The sequence below is a fragment of the Falco peregrinus genome, chromosome 1, assembly GCF_023634155.1.
Source record: "Falco peregrinus isolate bFalPer1 chromosome 1, bFalPer1.pri, whole genome shotgun sequence".
Taxonomy (NCBI): Eukaryota; Metazoa; Chordata; class Aves; order Falconiformes; family Falconidae; genus Falco; species Falco peregrinus.
This window is the reverse complement of record NC_073721.1, coordinates 40,388,996-40,408,073: the sequence shown is the minus strand read 5'-3', so window position 1 is coordinate 40,408,073 and position 19,078 is coordinate 40,388,996.

Sequence of the window (19,078 nt, the reverse complement as noted above, 5' to 3'; positions counted from 1 at the left end):
CCTACAACAGACATTGGCTGTCCCCCAGCCGAATGATGAAATACCAGGTGGTATTGACTGAACAAGATGATGTGATTCTAAAGACAACTAACCTGGTAAATCCTGCAGTGTTTTAAGTTCCATACAGGAAGAAGAACAACTGGAACATGATTGCTTGGCTACCATCGAGTATGTTTATTCCAGTCGTGAAGATCTGAAGGATGTGCCATTGGAGTGACCAGACTGGGAATTGTATACTGATGGAAGCAGCTTTATGGAACAAGGAGCTCGATATGCCAGATATGCGGTAACAACAGAGACTACAGTTATAGAAGCAGGAGCATTGGCGAGTACCACATCAGCCCAAAAGGCGGAACTCATTGCTTTAATTCGAGCCTTAGAACTAAGCAAAGACAAGAGAGTAAATATCTGGACTGATTCAAAATATGCCTTTGGGGTAGTGCATGTCCATGGAGCTTTGTGGAAAGAGAGGGGGTTATTGTCCTCTCAAGGATCAAACATTAAGCATCAAACAGAAATTTTACGATTATTGCAAGCAGTTCAAAAGCCAGATCAAGTAGCAATCATGCACAGTAAGGCACATCAGATTGGGAATACAAAAATAATAGCTGGGAATAATTTAGCTGATAGAACAGCAAAAAAGGTAGCAAAGAAACAAGCATTGCAAATGGCAATAATTCCTTCTAAAACAGTAAACCTTCCGAGGGAAAAAAACAAGATATTCAGAGGAAGATGACAAATTGGGTCAGTTACTAAATGCTAAGGAAAACTTAGTGGGATGGTGGGTAACTCTTAACGGACAAGTAGTAATTCCACCTCTTTTGATGAGAGAGATAATTCAAATGAGACACCAAGAATGTCACTGGGGGGCAGAAGCCTTTGTAACATCTTTACGAAAGCAAATAATATCAGTTAAAATGTTGGGAATAGCTAAAATAGTAACTGCAAAATGTGAGGTATGTTTGAAAAATAATCCAACGATTAAGAAAAAGGTTCAAATGGGTAGGCTGAAGTCTGGTACAGAACCTGGAGATTATTGGCAAGTAGATTTTTCAGAGCTGCCTAGACAAAATGGGTACCGGTACATCCTGGTAAGGGTTGATACTTTTACAGGATGGCCAGAAGCCCTTCCCTGTCGTACCACCCAAGCGAAAAAGGTTGTAAAGTGGTTATTACAAGAAATAATTCCGAGATTTGGAGTTTCTATTGGAATTTCTTCTGACAGAGGTCCACACTTTGTTGCTGAAGTAGTCCAAAGTACTAGCAAAGCATTGGGTATTAATTGGGATTTACATACGTCTTGGAGGTCACAATCTACTGGGAAAGTGGAAAGGATGAATCAAACTTTAATACGACAAATAACTAAAATTAGTCAAGAGACTAGTCTAAAGTGGCCTCAGGCGCTTCCATTGGCATTATTACAAATCGGAGTACAGCCAAAGAGTGGAACCTCAGTCAGTCCTTATGAATTATTATATGGAAAACCATATGAGCCTCCAGAACCAAATCCAAGCATACATGTAAAAGGAAAACAAGATGTGTATAACTATTTGCTTTTTCTAAGGAAAACTTTGGCTGCAATATGGAGTGCAGTAATTTGGAATAGACCTTTATTCCAGGAAAATTCAGAGCATGATTTCCAACCAGGAGACTATGTCTATGTGAAGACCTGGACCTCCGAACCTTTGCAGGAGCACTGGAGAGGACCTTTCCAGATACTGTTAACCACTTTTACAGCTATCAAAATTGCAGAATCGGATGCTTGGATACATTATACTCAAGTGAAGAAAGCACCTACTCCGTGGAAGATTGTGAATCGTGACCCAGAGACTTCAAAATTGACACTGAAATATGTCTAATTTTTTTATATCAGGTTATGATTGTTCTTTGGATTTTATTTTGGTCAGTAGTGTTGGTGGGATCATGGGCTGGCTTGGTGGACAGGAACAAAAGACAAGTAGAAACAGAACAAGTGATTGAAATTCCCAAACAAATGGCTGAGGAAAATTTGATGGTAGGATTGACTAAAGAATTTGCCAATTTGCAAAATGTCACGCAGATCACTGCTTGTTTGCCAATACCGAGGGCAGTAGGTGAATCTATTCCATGGGGAATTTTAACCATAAATCTGACCAATCTGGAATATAAAAATGAGACCACCTATTGTGAACAAAGGCCAGTAACTCAATGGTATGAACAAGTAAAGGTTATTAGAAAACAGTGGAAGTCGCCAGGTAAAGAAACAGATTGTAAAAAAAACCTATTGAACTATGATTTTATAACAGGATCCCGACCTAGTGCCATAGCTTGAGTTCTTCTTCCTGGGGGTCCAAATCCCCAGTTAGGATGGTGTTCTTATGATGAACAACTTAAAACCAATGTGAGCAGAAGTATCATGAAATGGAAGTGTAACAAAACTGGCCAAGGTACCCAATTAGTAGAACAATGGGACTCTATATGATCTATGTCCATATTTTCCCATTTTCAGTATATAGCAAGAACTTCTTGGTGTTTTACCTGGGATGGAAAAGTTTTTTTTCAGTATTACCCTGGGTCAATGATAGGTCAACTTTATTGGGAGAGAAGGAAAATAAAATAGTGCCGTGGTGGAAATGTGAAAAAGTGTATGATTGCAGTAATGCAGACTTAGTAATCCAAAGAATTCCTCCGTAGGCCGCTGTTTTAAATTTTTGTCGAGGTCTTAAGAACACTCTCAATTTAACCAGCACTTTTACAGTTAGAAAAGGAACTCTGTTTAGTTGTAGTAAAACTGCTATTTGAAGTCCAGGACATTTAGTTTGGGCATTAAGTGATGGAACCTGGACCACACATTTACCATTAGATGGTAAGGTGAAACAAATTACTTTAGGCATGCCAACATTGTGTCCAATTTAGAAGAAATCTCCATTCAAAGGATCCTTAGAGAATTTGGAATTGAAACGAATAAAGAGATCTGAGATAAATGATGATATTTGGAATGAACCATTTACAGGAGTGAAAACTGGTTGGGCACTTGAATCGCTTTTAAATCCTATAGCTTCATATAGAAACAGAGCATGGCTCTATCATTTAACTGGTCAAGTGGAAAAAGTAGCAAACGTTAACAAAAAGGGGTTTAAGGAATTGAATATATAATTACAGGCGACCTCCAGAATGACTTTACAAAATAGAATGGCACTAGATATGCTCCTACTTAAAGAACATGGAGTATGTGGGTATCTCAAGGATAAATTGGACCACTGTTGTATCCACGTTCCAAATGTCACTCAGGATGTGGAACATGATATAGACCTATTGGGAAAAATTGAAAAAGAAACTGAAACAATTCAAAAGGATATGTCAGAAGATTGGCTTGGGAAAATTTTTAACAAACTGGGATGGAATTTGAGCTCTTGGATACAATCTATAATTAAAACTTTGTTTCTGTTACTAATTGTCTTTTTGATGAGCATGCTAGTATATGCATGTTTGAAGAAACAGTTTACCAATAGAATTGCAGTCAATCGTATGATTATGAGAGAAGTACCAACTGTTTTATCAAGACATGATCCATCACCAAAATATGTTGAAACAAAAGATATATGAATAATGTGAAAGTATTGAAATAATGATTTTCAACACTTTCAAAGGGGGGAAATGTTATCGATTTGTTAATAAGTTAAGATTGATTGACTTCATTTGATTGATTAATTGATTTTATAAAATCATTTTATAAAATTGAAAAATAGAAGGACAAGAAATATTTTTAATGAAACTTATAGCTGCACAGTAAAAGCTGCTATGAGATCTTCTGTACATCCTGTACCAAGGCTAGAAGAATGGGCTAGAACCATTGTTAAAACTTAGGTAATAACTTTAGGGTTTGAAAGGTTTCTTTGTATTTGACCTGTCTTCTGTATGTAGAAGTGTATTGAAATGTCAGAATATGAGATTAATGGAAACCGGGGAGAGTCGACTGGAACAGCTTGTAGTTACCTGCCAAGAAACCGTGAACTTTACTAAAAGGTAATTCCGGCAGGGGGAGATCGCGACCACCGACTCATATACATACCACCTACCCAAATCGTACCCCAGACCCATTTCTAGACCTTTCTAAGCTCTACTGCACAGAATCGGATATAGGAGGCAAATATGTTAATGATTTATGGGAAATAACATGGTTATGCATGAATACTTAATGAATATGTATGAACGAGTTCTATATATGGTGTCTGATTTTGAGACCTGGCGTGCATTGATCATGAGAGGACTCGCTCACACACCCGGCTGTTAATAAAGAAGTCTCTGCTTATCTACATCACATTGGTGTCGATAAGTTTTTCATTCCGAGATTTCGGTAACAGGAGCACATCTCACGAGTGACCAAACCACTTTCCTCAACACAGGTAGTGACTTGGATGGCCAAGTATTCTGCTGAGGCATGCTGGGGTTGTGTAGAAGTAGCGCTGAAGAACCTGAGTTACAGTTATAAAAATATAAAAGAACATTTAGAAACTTTCCATATGTATTCTTTACTATTGGTCATTTATACGCTATCTTGCATGAACACCTAGCTTAAGTATATTTTTATTTTATAACCATCTTTTATCCTGTATGCAGAGGTAGTATAAAGATGCACTGTTAACAGATTATGTTAGCTATGGATTAAATGAGGGACCATAAGAGCCTCGTGTGTGGTCCTTCTTGGATTCATAAATATAAAACTCCAGTAACGGTCTGTAAAATAAAATTAAATAAATTTAAAAATCAGTCAGTCTCATTCTCCATTATTTGTATTCATTTCTGACATGTAACTTTTTCATTTTTCTGGTCTGGCACCATCTCTCTAGTCACAGTTGGTTAAGGTTAGTTTGTTGGTGAAAGTTGGTTGAGGAAGGTTGGTTAAGATGATCAACCTTCCCTCCACCTGCTTCTTGCCTAGAGCCCCGTGGTGGTTCCTCAGTGCCCCCTTCCCACAGCAGGTGCCAGGCACGCTCTGGCACCAACGGCTCATGCCAGCATTTTTGTCCCTCCTGCTTTAGTAGCCTAGTTTTTATTTTGTCCAGAAGTCTCTAATCATTCATACTCGTTTCAAGTCAATACTGAATACTTCAATGAAAAAAATTGAAATATATTTTTAATCTTAGGTTGCCTCAGGCTGGAAAACTGGGATTTTATGTAAGTTCTGACAAGCTTTGGTTGTAGTTACTCATGCAGTAACAATTTTGGTTTGGAGCTCTGTAGAAAGGTGTGTATTCCTTTCCTTTCTGAGTTTATTATCAGTAGAAAATAATTTTATCTGCGTTGTAATTATGTGGTTTTCTGTTTTGTCTTTGTTTGCCAAATGTAATGAAAATTTAAAAAGAGCTTGCAAACAGAAAACTCATGTGTAGTGGGTAAGGTCTTTCATCTATTCTTACACTAGATTGAACAAGCTTTGGTAGAAACATTTCTTACTGATAACATTTTTGAGAGGTTTCTGCCACTTTTATTCACACTACTGAATATTACAAGGTATTCTCCAAGGTAATTCCATGTTATTTCAGTACTTGATCGTGTACCTTGAACGAATGTGTGGAATGATTGGGAAAAAAATATGCATTACATGTTTCTCTCTTTGCCATTAATATAATTCCTTGTTCATAAAATATAACATTCTTTTGAATGTTTTGAAAGTTGATCTTCCTTTATATTTCTGCTAATATTGTGCATCCCACTCAATTTTAGAAACAGTTTATTGCATTTTGTTATGGCTTATTTTGGCAGATGATATTTTTCAAAGGTGACTTAGTACCTTTGTCTAGGTGGAGGAAACATCACTTGTAAGGGCTGCTACAGCTTGGAATTTGCTTTTGCTAGAGTGTTCGCTACTTACTTGCTGACGCAACAAAACCATCCTGCCATGGTAATGACCAGAACAAACTAGTACTCTTTTATAGTTCTTCAATGACAGCTTAACGTGCCAGGCAAACTGGCTTCCTGCCAGCTGCTGGAAACAATATAAAAAGTATATAAATTCTGGGGGGGTTCTAAAACATGGGAATGAATGAAAAGCTCCACCAGCTTCACTGTGGTCAGTGTTGGGAGGATGATGCTCTCCTAAGATGGCGTAATTTATAACCAGACATTTGCTGGTGCTTTTGTGTCAATGTCTTCATGTTCTGTGACTAGCCCCACATCCCAGTGATAGGATTGGCTGTGAAGTCACCTTCCATGTGAGCCTTCCCCCCTCCTATTTTATTTTTCCCTTTTCTTGGCAACTATCTAGCTTTTGAAAGGCAGCAATCACGAGCATAATGTGCCCTTTGGGATTGTTACTCACTATTAAAAAAGATTAATCAATATCCTTTCATTCTGAACTTGATCATAGAAATAATTAAAGGATACTCTTTATTAGTAAAGTGTAGATTATGGCCTTTTGATGGGAAAGGTGAGTGATAACATCTGTATTTACATACAATTATACCTGACAGCACGGACACTTCAGTAGTTCCGAGGCTTGTATTTACGATATAACATTATTTTTTTGGTACTAATTTCTTTAATAACAATGCCTTATTATTATACTAAAATGATCTCATTTTTGCAGCAGCCTTCATTAAACCTTGCATAATGAGCCTGGGAGAGAGTTAAACTTAATGTTAATAAATATTGGACTAAGTAAAATGTTCCAATATTTGTTGTTCTTCATAGGCTCTGGTCTCAATGATGGGCAGTGGCACGAAGTTCGATTCCTAGCTAAGGAAAATTTTGCTGTCCTCACCATTGATGGCGATGAAGCTTCAGCTGTTCGAACAAACAGTCCTCTACAGGTTAAGACTGGAGAGAAATATTTCTTTGGAGGTAAGAAAGTACCAAAACAAGTATCTGCTTACTGGGCTGTTGTCTTTCAATCTACATAATGGAGCTCAGAATTGAATTAATTCATGTAGGTCTTAATACGGCTACAGTGGCTAGGTGCTTCTCATCAAAAAGTAGAATACAAAACTTAATTTCACTTTTAAGACTCTTTTTACACCTCATCATCCTTGCAAAAGAAGTCCTGAGAAGTTCTGTACAAGAGTCAGTCTGACTTGGAGTGATTTCTCAGGTCTTCTCTGAACATTTCAGAGACCTTCTCTGAAAGGGGAATCTTCCATTAGTAGTTTAATTAAATGGCTCTGAGAAGAGAGAGAAATTTGTCTTTTCATGTTTGGTATCCTGAAAACAAAAAAACTACCATTATTCAGGATAGGTCTTAACCTTTGCTGATTTCTTTAAGAGCTGTCATGATTATGGGTAATTAAGAAGCTCTTCTAAATTGAAGCCTTAGATTGTTCAGTATTTCTGTCTCTCGACAGTCCATATACTAAAAAGAGTTCTTGCAAATTGTACCGTGAATGTATATCCCTCTTGCTCTTCTATGTTAGCATTTATGGAAATCAAAAAAGGCCATCAAAACTCTTGGATTTTTTAAATATATGTTTAAATTGCTATCTTAAGAAGCCTATTAAGCATACCACAAATATTTTTTTATACACTGCTGTCTTATGGGGGAAGGTCATTAAGAGTTTTAACTCAAATATAAGTATCACTTTTCATACTGCTAGCCATGTATTTTTAAAAACAGTTCCCTATGAATGAAAATCATGCCTGTGCTATGCTTTAATAGTTAGATTTGCTCCCAGTAGCAATATAGTACATACCTGTTTAAAATGTGTAGTCCAGGTGGTATGTGATGTGAGAACAGAGGTGGGCTATTATGTACGTATTTTCTCCTAGCTGAGCTTGGGTACGACCCTGCAGACAGTTTGAGAATGGCATAGTCTTTGTGTTTTGCAGGAGATTACTTTAAAAATAGGAGAAATATCATGTTTGTAATTACCTCAGGGAAGGAAAACATAAAAAAAATAAAAAAAGAGTAACCATCCTTTGACACTGAAAAGTAAAACGAAAGGAAAAAGCTGCCATAGCTGAAGGTGAGGTATACCTCAGGGCCCACTGTGGTTTGTTTCAAACAGCTGAACTGGTACCATCACTTTGGAACCTGAAAGCCTGGGTTACAACCCCGCTATTTCCCAACTGGAAGGCACAAATGTATTTGGATTCTTTGAATTCTCTGGCCAGCCATTGGGAAAAGTGTCTCAAAACAGTTTTTATAAGAAGTACACTGTTGTTCACACTAAGATCCACAGCAATCTGAGAGAAGCACTGAATCAACTAAGCTGATAAAAAGAGACAATGCTACTGTAGTCTTCCCTTGTTACTGTCGGTAGTTTTCTTGTGTGCTATTAAAGACAGTCTGCCTTGCTCCTGTTTCTGCTTATGTCAGTGCCTTCTTAACTGTATTTCCTTTACTTTTTTCTCGGCTGTCATCCTAACCATTTAATACCTTGTAAAATAATATTTCCAAGTTACAGTGTGGCTTGAAGGTTGTTTGTTCACAGCTAGTTTCTCAGCTGTTATCATCTGAGTTTCTTTTGGGCTTTTTCTTACCTAGATTGTTGCATTATTGGTCTGTGCCTTTGCTTGATGACCGACTTACAAACTACCATTATAATCAGATGTTCAGATAACCTATTGTGCTATACATAACCTATATCTACGGCTAGATCGCATAACCCTAGAATTATTACATATAGATCTCAGGTGTGCTCCAGGAAGAATTTCTCTGGCACATGGTAAAGGAGGACTGTAGTACTGTATTTGTATTCTTCATACCTCGGGTAGAGGGGTCCTAGAAGCTACTTTTTAAAGAATTCAGTACCATCGAGAATGGTGGGTACTGAATCAGTGTCAATGCACCTAAGTAAAATCTAACTGCAAGTTAAGGAGTGATAGCATGGAGAGAGACTGAAAAATCTCATTTTTTTTCCCCCTTCGATTAATAAGCAGAACACCTGGTGACAAAATACTTTTAGAGATGAGGGTCTGGCTGAAGACAAGATTTCCAGAGGAGACAAAACAAATCAGGTGTTGCACCACTGGTAGAAAATGCTGCCAAGTTTATGAGATCTGGTTAAATATTTTGTCATAATATGAATGACATGTACAGGAAAGATTCTGTGAAGTCCACTGTAGACATGGGATCCAAATTTCTTGGTAAGCCCCATCCTTAGTCCTCACATTCCCTAACACAGGATTATGACTGGAGTTAAAGAGGCATGACTGCTGAAACTTCCAATACTAATCCCATATTCCTTCAAATATCTAGTATATGTGTGATTTTTTGAGCATTTATGTAGCTTTACAGAGGTGCAATGAAATGGAAACCCCCCACATTTTAACTCATGCTATTCATCCCTTCTGCAGTTTGTTTACTTCAGTTTATTTCATGCTCTTGGAACAGGAAACTTTTAGTATTCCGAAGTTACTGCCTGTGTTGCAGTTCACGCTAAGGGCCCCATTCTGGTCTGACTGAAACAAGCATAAAAATACGACAGTGAATTTGGGTATGTAGGTGTGTTAAGCTTTTATTTTAGTGTCTTTTCCTGATTATTGACATATGAAACTGATATTGTATGCATTCACTTTAGGATAGAATAAACCTTGTAATTAAAATATAATGAATATAAGAAATATATTCTAATGAAACTAGTAGTTGCACAACAAAAGCTGCTATGAAATCCTCTGTACAGCCCTGTACCAAGGCTAAGAACTTATATTTACTCAAAGAACGTAGGTATAGTAATTAGGTCATGTAACCATAGTCTGAAAGAAATAATTAATGAAATAACTGATGAAAGGAGTCTGTTTCTCTTTCTTTAACTTTCTCTAACAAGGGGCCTGTTTATAAGTTATCTAGAGGGAGTGACTAAAAGAAATAAGCAGAAGGACCAGATGGTCAAGAAGGACATCCATTAGCTCAGACCGACAAGAACACTGCAGACTTGCAAGACCATCACATACCAGGCAAAGGTGAAAAGCACACCATGAGGAAGACCTACAGCCTTCCTCCCAGAGACCACCGCCCACGTCCCAAAGACCCCTGCCCACAATTCTTGGAGGAATTTGCACAAGCGCAAAAAGGACTGATAAGCTAATTAACATACGAAGTGAGAGTGGGCGGGGTTATGTAATGAATATGTATAGGCATTAATTGAATATTCGTTGGTTTATGGTATAAATATAAGATAATTAGTTACTTTAGACATGCACGTTAGGCGGAAGGATCCCCCATGCATCCAGCGCTGCCAATAAATACTTAGTCACTAAGAAATTTTGACTACGTTCTTTAAATCAAAACACCAGCTATAACTTGAGACTAAGTATATTATTATGCACTGAATTTGAATTTTGTTTTATGGGTTCAGAATAAAATCTTACAACTGTGCAATATGTGTAGAATATTTGAAGATTACTTGACCCTTGAACCTCTGCTGATATTTATCTTGTCAGACAAAGATTTTTGTTTCCTCTCATTTTGCATAGCAAAGATTCAAGATGTGTGGTTGAAATACCATGCAGAGAGATATCACTGTCAGACTTGAGATCAGCCACTTTTTCTATTGATTACTAGATTCTGCAGCTACCCATGCAACTAGTTGAAGACCATACGGACTACCAGCTGGGTATCTAAAATAATAGGTTTTTCTTTTTTTTTTAATGAGGTGTACTTTTTTTTTAAAAAAAGATGTAAAATACCAAGTACCATCTGTACACAAACATCAGCCCATTATTAATTTACAAATAAAAGTAAAAAATAAAATTATAATGATGAGGTGTTCTCAAAAGCTGGGGAGAAAATTTTTCTTCTCACAATAAATTTATATTATGTTTCAGAGAAAACTTGAGTCTTTCACATAGGGATACAAAATAAACTCTAATTGTGTGTTCAGAATCTAGTATGATATTTCATTCCTAGGTCAGATCGCAGAAACAAGTAACGCATCCGATGTGTAACGGTATACTCTGACTGTCTGCTCTTTTGTTATTATACCATGAACCTGAATGTATTCTTCGTTCAACTTCCTTTATTATAATGTCTTTGACAGAACCATACTCAAGTGATTAGAAGTGAGGAATTAGAAGTGAGCTTGACAGTGGAAAAGAAAGACTGTATTTAATTTATAGCTATTTTATGATACTTATTATAGTTTTTAAAATATATATTTTATATCAAAGTGACTTCTAACATAGAAAATAGCATGAATCAAAAGTATAGATTTTCTAATTTTTCTTCCAAGTTTGAATTAAAATCAGGAGCTGAATCTAGAATTTTGGCTGTTATGTGTTTGGTAGGTAGGTCAGAATGAAGTCCTGGAAACAAATTTCCTTGAACTTGGGAAAATTCGGGCTGAATCCATGTCCGACCTTTGCAGGCTAATCCATCTCTTTAAGGGTTTAAAACACGAAAAATAAAATCATTAGGATTTTAGCACAGGACGTTCAACAGGAATTATTACAACTAATTTATCCCAGCAGTATCAGAGAATTCTGAAACTTGCCTGACGTTATTGTGGCTAGAATTATGGATGTTAATCACAAAATCACAATGATAAGGTACTAAAATTGTTTCAAAATCTCGTGTCAAATCTGTCATTGCAGATTAGGCAGAACACATGCCAATTTTAATGAAAATCTCTGTGTATCATAAGAGGTGAAATGACAGAAGTGGGGGGAAAAACGCAGTACCAAGAATTTTAATTTAGCTGCTTCTAGTGTTTTATGAATGTGTAAATTGTGTGATTGCCTTTGTAATACAGTGAGATGAATTAGACGCCAATTTTTTATAACAATTTCACGTTAAAGAATTCATGTAAGTAATCAGATATGTGCAGCAGAACGTTTCTGGGTGATTATCGCTTACCTGCTGTGGTGGTACACTCTGTATGACAGCCAGCATTCAGCTTTAATCCCACACAGCCACATGCTCTAGATTATGTGATCGTCAATCAAAATTTGAAATAAATCAATTAAATAACAAAACACAGCAAGCATATTGGTGCGTGAAAATGGCCATAATGTAACTGACAGCAAAACAGAATTTCTTTGGAATTTAAAATCTTCATTTCAAGGAGTCTTACAATTCTTCACTTCTGGCTCTTTGCATGAACTTTAGGCTTCTGGCCTTCCTCTTTGTTCTCTCCCTTCCTCTGCCAGTTCAGTGGTGAGGCAGACAGTGAGGAATAAGACATCATCCTGTAGTACGCTCATAAGAAGCATAAGATATACTAATATCCAGACTGGAAGGAAAATCCTGCTTTACAGTTCAGTTGTTTCCAAGACAAATTCACAAAAAGGAAGTAAAATAGGACTGGGGAAGAGCTGAAACCATACAGTGACTTCAACCTGCAGACGCTCCTGGCCCTATGGCTGGAAGCCACTTCCTACATGTGCACTCCCTCTGCTGGCCCTCTCATATTTATTTTTTTTTTAACTATGAAAAAAACGCCTATTCTCTCACATTTTAAAAGAATAAAAAAATTAAGAGAGGAAAACACTGTAAAAATAGGGAAAAAGGAGGCAGGAAAAAAGGCAACACACTAACAAATTGAATTAATTGGGTTTTCCCATGTGTTCACGTACATTCTCCCTTGCATGCAGCTGGAAACTTTTGGATAATTTGCAAAACTTAACAAAGAATCAGTCCAATGAGAACTAAAATATAAGTTGTTTTAGAGATAAGATACTGATATAAAAATAGTTGTTTGACTGAAGATGTCTATGCATCGCTTTGATATACACAAGAAACTGGCTGGACATTCCTGCTGTCATTAGAAGTGAGCTCCCCAAGACAGCAACACAAAAAATGAAGATGATGCTGATTAGATCATGGAAGTTTCCACACAAAAAACCAGCATCAAGGGATGGAGCAGGACTGAATGGATAGAAGGCAGAAAACATGTGAAGTTCCCTGTGTGAAACAGTAGGACTAATGACCCAGATTGTTAAAGAACTAAATAGTGTAATCAGTAGCTGTCTAAGCAAATTAGGATAGTTTCAAATCCAGATGATTTGAACACTATTTTATTTTTATGCTTTTGATGTACTGATTTTTTTGAGGTGGTGGTGGTGGGTTTTGGTCGATATTTTTTTTCCCCACGTTAACTTATATAGCATAGTTTACAACAGTCAATAGCATACTTCTAAAGCTCTTTAAAGTCACTTTGTGGGTTACATATCATCCTATATCTGTATGCGTAAACATTTTAAAATCTCCAAAATCCTTATTTGTTGTCTTCTATTTAATCCTAGATAAACTCTGAAAAGAGGGGGGAAAAATCTTCTTTCATTTTAACACCAGTAATTATTAATCCATCTTCCTATTATGAAAAATGTATGCCACTGAAATAATTTTCTAAAGCAAGTGGATTATTTCATGTTATATACTTCTTGCTAATACAAAACTAAGATAGTAAACATTTAGGTATATTTCTGAGGAGCAGTAGTATGCAAAACAGAGCCTGGACAACATGACAGCCAACAGGGGTGCTGGCTGGGCTGCAGGAACGGTCCCTGCCATGGCCCAGGAGAGGAGAAACAGCCGGGGGTCTGTCCTTGGGAGGCCAGAGGGAGAGGAGGTGTCAGGGACGCCTAGCAGCTGTGCCCGGTGCATGGCTACCAAGGGCAGGGACACCCCCCGAGGGCCTCCTGGGAACAGGGGCTGCCTCAGTACTGGCACCAAGCCCTTCCTCCCAAGGGTGCTGGGCAGGGTATTGGGTGGCGCCTGGGGGGCTGTGTAACCCCATGTCACCCCGGTGTCACAGTGCTGTCACCCGGCAATGCAGCAGTCACAGTGCCCCAGAGGACTATAAAAGGGGCATCGTCCTGTGTCCCCCAACCAGAGCTGACCTGGCACCAGCCTGAAGGCACCTGAGAGGAAGGCCTGGAGGGGCTGGTGGGATTCCCTGAGGGCTGAGGGAGGAAGGCTGGGGGACACTGGATGAAGCTGCTGGAGCTTATCCACTGCAAGTACAGATTCTGGCAGGGCCACGTACAAAGTTCATCTGATGGATGGAAATCTTGCTTCAACCTTCAGGGAGCAGACACAAGCTCCTCAGGAGAAGAAGAACCACCAGCACCTGGAGGTGCCCAAGGCTATCAGGCTTTTTCAGCTGGACAGCCATGGCAACACCAAGGGAATGCCTTCTTAAGGAGCACTGCAGAGCTCACCATCCTCACCCCTGTGGAGCCAGGGGCAACAGCCGTAAGACATGGAATGCAGAGATATTGACAGGGATCCCAGAGCTTTGGAGCACCCACTGGTGCCCTGCCAGGCACGGGAAGGATTCTTGCCCCCCTGGTCGATCAGGCCAGGGGTGTTTGGTCACTCTTGGAAGCCCCTGAGATGGCTCCGGGCTGAGGGAGAAGAGGGCTTGGGCATCTCCCGGGAGGCATGCCCAGCCCATGGGACGAGGAGGCCGGTCTCGCTCACATGCTCAGGGAACAGCCGATCGCCAGCACTGCCTGGGGTCAGGAAGGAATTTTCCCCCAGGGCACATTGGCACTGGCCCCCGGGGGGGTTTTGCCTTCCTCTGCAGCACTGAGTTCGACCACTTGTCAGGGCTCCTGTGGTCCCTTGGGCCAGGTCACCGCCTGCTGCTGGTGCCCCACGAAGGTGGCCTCTCATGCCCTGCAGCTGGGGGGAGGAAGGCTTTCTTTCCCCCGCGGTGGGCGAGCAAGTGTCCCTGCCCGGGGGTTTTTGCCTGCCTCTGCAGCACCCAGCAGGGCCCCTGGCCAGGGCTCCTTTGGGCCATTCTGGCCAGGTGCCTGCTGCTGGTGCCCCACGAAGGTGGCCTCGTGCCCCGCATCCGGGGGGAGGAAGCTTTCGAGGCTCCCAGGGGGCCCCCAGCGTGGCCCCCGCGGGTTGCTGCTTTTCCTCGGTAGCACTGAGCACAGCCCCTGGCCAGGGCTCCTCAGGGCCCTTTCGGCCAGGTTCTTGCCCACTGCCCTCGCACCCCAGAGGCACCCCCGTGCCCTGGCGCTCTGGCTCTCTTGCCCATCGCAAGCCTTAGCAGGAGCGAGCTGCGCAAAGCAATCTCATTGTTTTATCAGCCTGTGATGAACACTGGGAACAGAAGGCTCTCCTTGTCGTGATGTTTATGGTTGGCCATTTTGGAGACAATGCCACTAGGCCACAGACGTCTGCCCTGAGGGAGTACTGCTGTTCTCAGGATATTGAAGTTTAGCTTGTTTCTCCAAGGAAAACAGCTCAGGCATTTCTAAAAATGAGTACAAAGGGGATAAAAAGTCCATGGGGAAATGAGCAGGTATTGCTCACCTCACAAGGGTTTGCAGCCATTCCATTGAGGAGCATGTCCTGCTCCAGACCGAGGGCTTGGTCTCAGCCTCCCCAGGGTCAGAGATGTGGGGGTTTGCCATCCTGTGGAAACCCAGTGAAACTGGGTGAACACAGAACCCCTTCACAAACCACCCGCAACACCTGCTCTTTGCAAATTTGCCTGGATGGTCAAATGATCTGGAAACGACCCACAGCTCTACCCCGCATCAGGAGGGACATGACTCCTGCCCACAAGGTGACAGAGGCAATGCCCAGGCTGGGACATGACTGCCCATTCAATCCCTTCTGCTAGGGCAGGGCTGGGAAGAAATGTCAGCAGAGATTTCCTCAGCACATGCTGGTAGGGAAAGGAGGTAGGAAGAAAATTACAAGAGAAGACAAAAGAATATTTAAGCTGGAAGGGACGTACAACAATCATTGAGTCCAGCTGCCTGACTGCTTCCCAGCGCTGACCAAACATTGAAGCACAGTTATTAAGGGCATTGTCCAAATGTCTCTTAAGCAGTGACAGGTGGGGCATTGACCACCTCACCAGGAAGCCTGTCCCAGGGTCTGACCACTCTGAAGAGCAAGGACAAAGATGATCAAGAAACAAAACAAGTTTTGGATTTTTTTCCAAGACGATGACCTCACCACAAGGAGGTTAGGAGCAAATGTCCCTTGGTGCATTGGTAAGGAGTGGTGAGGAAATACTGCAACAGGGGGCTGCGCCACTACTATGTCACAGTGACAAAAGCAGTCACAGTGCCCCAGAGGACTATAAAAGGGGCATCGTCCTGTGTCCCCCAACCAGAGCTGGCCTGGCACCAGCCTGAAGGCACCTGAGAGGAAGGCCTGGAGGGGCTGGTGGGATTCCCCGAGGGCTGAGGGAGGAAAGCTGGGGGACACTGGATGAAGCTGCCGGAGCTTATCCACTGCAAGGACATATTCTGGCAGGGCCACGTACAAAGTTCATCTGATGGATGGAAATCTTGCTTCAACCTTCAGGGAGCAGACACAAGCTCCTCAGGAGATGAGAAGAACCACCAGCACCTGGAGGTGCCCAAGGCTATCAGGCTTTTTCAGCTGGACAGCCATGGCAACACCGAGGGAATGCCTTCTTCAAGAGCGCTGCAGAGCGCCTTGGAACAGTTTGTCTGCAGCCGAGTACAAAAGTCAGCAGTTCACCATCTCAGCCCAGGAAACCCAACTTTTGTGGTGCCTTTCAGCTGGCTACCAGGGCACTGTGAGAACTACCAAAAGAATTCCTTCCTGGCACCTTCCCCGGTGGAGTTGTGCATGGGGTGTGGAGAACTCAGCGGTTCCCCATCTCAGCCCAGAAACAAGTTAGTCCAACTTTAGTGCTGCCTTTCAGCTGGCTACCTGCAGGAGCGGGCTGGAAACTAGGACCATGCGTGGCAATCAGTTGGCTGAGGGGAATGTGCTCGAGCTTGTCTAGACAACAATTAACATGATGAGGCATGTTTACAGAGCACAGGGGAGTGGGGGACGGATGGCGCCAAGGAAAGGTAACACCTTGCAGTTAATTGCTGGCAGTTAACCACCAATCAGGGATTGCCTAGTATGTAAGGCTTAGCTTCAAGGACCAATCTGTTTAAAACGCGCAGCTTCTGAAAGTGTATAAAACCACGTGCTTCTGTACAATAAATTGACATTTGCTTGCATCAAGCTGCGTCCCGTCTCTTCATTCGCCGCAAATTGGTGACCCCGACGTGATGCGTTTAAGGATCTAACGTGAAGGGCTCTCGAATCGCCTATCTGAGCGACATGCAGCGAATCCCACAGAACTTTGAATGATCTGCTGAAAGGAAGCAGGAGCTGGCCAGAAATCCCTCCGGAGTTGAGAGGTGAGCTGTGGGAAATCCATAATGGGGAATCATGCTTCGTCCCCAGAAAGAGACATATATGGACTCATAAAGGGTCTTCTAGTCAGATCAGAGAGTCCGTGCCTCAGTCTCCTCAAATGGTGACCCCTCTGGTGGTGTTCCGAAGCCTTGGAAGAATAAGGACGGAACTGGTCGATAAAAAAGACAGCTCATGGAAGAGGGCTGCGTTCCGGAGGAGACGTCTTGGCTGAACGATCGTCTTGCTGTCTGGACCAGGCGGACAACCTAAACCCCGAGGATAACACCTGTATTCATCGAGACAGGTGAGCAGCCAAGAAACTTTAGAGACTTTGAAAGAATGAAAGTGTGTACAGACAGCAGCCAATTGTATGATGCTGCGGCAGAGGGGAGCTCCGTGTCAGGAATGCGTTTAGCATCTTGGTGGCAAATTCTGACTACTCTTTGCCAAGTGTGGACAAATTCTACTATCAGTGCTAAACCAGAGGAAGCTGTAAATTCCACCGACAGTGCGACTCTTCTCAAGACACAGTCAGCGATGGCGATTCCCTCCACACCTCCTCTGCCCCCAAAGCTTCTGTCACTGATTGCAGCGACCCTCACAACACAGGACCAAGCACGGGAACAGGACAACTCGGACAATGATTTTATTGACACTGATAAACCTTTTGATCCAGGTCCTATAGATCTGGAAAAGGAGCTAGACCTTTCCCCCACCCCCTTGTCTCTCCTGATGCATTGATTGTATTTTTGGGGAGGGTGAAAGGGAGTCTGAGGCATTGGTGACAGGAATGCAAGTGGGAAACACTTCAGTGATGGGTTTTGGGAGTCGCTAGGGCATGTTCAGCATTTTGTCAGCCAAATCAACCTGCAGAGTGGCAGCCTGTGCAATACGAGGCTGTTAAAGAGTTAAGCAAAGCAGTGCGGGAAGGGAGGATTCATAATACATTTGCTGTGTCCCTTCTTGAAGTGATGGCAGAGCCTTATACGCTCACACTGCATGATTGGAAGTTATTGCTTTGTATGGTACTAACTGATACAGTATATGATGTGGTTATTTGATTTTTGTGATCTATGTATAGTGGCCTTGATTGAAAACCTTAATCGGGGAATTGCTGTTAACTATGAGCAGTTGGCTGGAGAAAATAATTGTGCCGATTCTGTGACTCAGGCAAGGTATCCCAGGGACAACTGTTTGCAAATGCATGAGATGGCTATTAAGGCAGTCAGGATGCGGGAGTCTTGCCACAGTGTTGCGGGGTCCTAGAGAGTCACTAACTGTAATACTAACTTTATTGATTGGCTTCAGAATATTTTGTAGCAAGTCGAACATCAGGAAGCTCAAGAGTTGCTTTTAAAACAACTAGCTGTGATAATGTCAATGAAAATTGTAAATGGGCAACTTTCACAATCGCAACCCCAACATGTGTCAAATGATTGTAACGCAGAACTCACAGCAGACTGTAATTCTCAGGCTGAGTTCTGGAATGCAGCATAACAGATTTTTGCTTCTCTAATCTCTTCTGTAAGAATAGTACACGCTTTTAACTTGCTTAGTAAATTAGGCTGCTGGCTTGCTAAACAAAGTAATACCACAAATACTATTTTTTTTTCTGGCTTATTAACAGATGTTGATTCTGTCCATCATATGTTGCTACAGAACCGAGTTGCTATTGATTTTTATTATTAGCACAGGGACACAAGTGTGAAGACTTTGATAGGATGTGTTACGTGAATCTGAGTGACCACTGTGAATTAAATTACAAAAGTATACAAAACTCAAAAGCCTTAAAACAAAGATCTGCAACAGAGCCAGGGGCGGGATGCCTTTGGTCTCTTCTCACGGCTGGGAAACTTTGGGCCATGACTCAAAAGTATTACAGGTTTTATTATAATTATCTTTAACCACCTTATTGATGTTTGCCTTATGTCTCCCATACCTTTTTTTTTTTTCCTGTATTCAGTGTTTAGTTGATTGTAACATATATCAGGTCATGGTCACCCAGCTACACACACCCTTTGCCTTGTCGCA